This window comes from Vigna unguiculata, unplaced genomic scaffold, assembly GCF_004118075.2.
Source record: "Vigna unguiculata cultivar IT97K-499-35 unplaced genomic scaffold, ASM411807v1 contig_693, whole genome shotgun sequence".
NCBI lineage: Eukaryota > Viridiplantae > Streptophyta > Magnoliopsida > Fabales > Fabaceae > Vigna > Vigna unguiculata.
In genome coordinates, this window is record NW_021011418.1 from 125,001 (window position 1) to 127,500 (window position 2,500).

Sequence of the window (2,500 nt, forward strand, 5' to 3'; positions counted from 1 at the left end):
GAACTATTTTTTTTATTTTTTTTACTTACCGGGTATGTGTAAAATCGGGAAAAATAGAAAAGCACATGTAGACTTCGAATTTCGACCTCATTTTTTCCAGTCCACCACTAAACAATATCAGGAACCTCCCCACAAAATTTCATTCAGTTTGGCCAAGGTCTTAAATTTGACAAATTTTGGCACCAAGCTATCTAGTCGCGGTGCACCGACCAACTTGGCCAAGTGCAAAATGCATCCAATTCAAAACTTTTGTGCACCAACACTTTTACAGTACTCATTTGGGGCATTTGGAGGCCTTTCCAACCCTCACATCTCAAAAACCACGAATTTCATTTTTTCACAAATCTCCCCACCAAGCCATCTAGCTATGCCGTGGTGCACCGCCAACTTGGCCATGTGCAAAACCCTCCGAACTCAAAACTTTCGTGCACCAAGAATTTCATGGTATTCATTTGGGGCATTTGGAGGCCTTCCAACCCTCACATCTCAAAAACCACGAATTTCATTTTTTCACAAAACTCCCACCAAGCCTTCTAGCTATGCCGCGGTGCACCGCCAACTTGGCCATGTGCAAAACCCTCCGAACTCAAAACTTTCGTGCACCAAGAATTTCATGGTATTCATTTGGGGCATTTGGAGGCCATTCCAACCCTCACATCTCAAAAACCACGAATTTCATTTTTTCACAAAACTCCCACCAAGCCATTAGCTATGCCGCGGTGCACCGACCAACTTGGCCATGTGCAAAACCCTCCGAACTCAAAACTTTCGTGCACCAAGAATTTCATGGTATTCATTTGGGGCATTTGGAGGCCATTCCAACCCTCACATCTCAAAAACCACGAATTTCATTTTTTCACAAAACTCCCACCAAGCCATTAGCTATGCCGCGGTGCACCGACCAACTTGGCCATGTGCAAAACCCTCCGAACTCAAAACTTTCGTGCACCAAGAATTTCATGGTATTCATTTGGGGCATTTGGAGGCCATTCCAACCCTCACATCTCAAAAACCACGAATTTCATTTTTTCACAAAACTCCACACAAGCCATCTAGCTATGCCGCGGTGCACCGACCAACTTGGCCATGTGCAAAACCCTCCGAACTCAAAACTTTCGTGCACCAAGAATTTCATGGTATTCATTTGGGGCATTTGGAGGCCATTCCAACCCTCACATCTCAAAAACCACGAATTTCATTTTTTCACAAAACTCCCACCAAGCCATCTAGCTATGCCGCGGTGCACCGACCAACTTGGCCATGTGCAAAACCCTCCGAACTCAAAACTTTCGTGCACCAAGAATTTCATGGTATTCATTTGGGGCATTTGGAGGCCATTCCAACCCTCACATCTCAAAAACCACGAATTTCATTTTTTCACAAAACTCCCACCAAGCCATCTAGCTATGCCGCGGTGCACCGACCAACTTGGCCATGTGCAAAACCCTCCGAACTCAAAACTTTCGTGCACCAAGAATTTCATGGTATTCATTTGGGGCATTTGGAGGCCATTCCAACCCTCACATCTCAAAAACCACGAATTTCATTTTTTCACAAAACTCCCACACAAGCCATTCTAGCTATGCCGCGGTGCACCGACCAACTTGGCCATGTGCAAAACCCTCCGAACTCAAAACTTTCGTGCACCAAGAATTTCATGGTATTCATTTGGGGGCATTTGGAGGCCTTCCAACCCTCACATCTCAAAAACCACGAATTTCATTTTTTCACAAAACTCCCACCAAGCCATTAGCTATGCCGTGCACCGACCAACTTGGCCATGTGCAAAACCCTCCGAACTCAAAACTTTCGTGCACCAAGAATTTCATGGTATTCATTTGGGGCATTTGGAGGCCATTCCAACCCTCACATCTCAAAAACCACGAATTTCATTTTTTCACAAAACTCCCACCAAGCCATTTAGCTATGCCGCGGTGCACCGACCAACTTGGCCATGTGCAAAACCCTCCGAACTCAAAACTTTCGTGCACCAAGAATTTCATGGTATTCATTTGGGGCATTTGGAGGCCATTCCAACCCTCACATCTCAAAAACCACGAATTTCATTTTTTCACAAAACTCCCACCAAGCCATCTAGCTATGCCGCGGTGCACCGACCAACTTGGCCATGTGCAAAACCCTCCGAACTCAAAACTTTCGTGCACCAAGAATTTCATGGTATTCATTTGGGGCATTTGGAGGCCATTCCAACCCTCACATCTCAAAAACCACGAATTTCATTTTTTCACAAAACTCCCACCAAGCCATTCTAGCTATGCCGCGGTGCACCGCCAACTTGGCCATGTGCAAAACCCTCCGAACTCAAAACTTTCGTGCACCAAGAATTTCATGGTATTCATTTGGGGCATTTGGAGGCCTTCCAACCCTCACATCTCAAAAACCACGAATTTCATTTTTTCACAAAACTCCCACCAAGCCTTCTAGCTATGCCGCGGTGCACCGCCAACTTGGCCATGTGCAAAACCCTCCGAACTCAAAA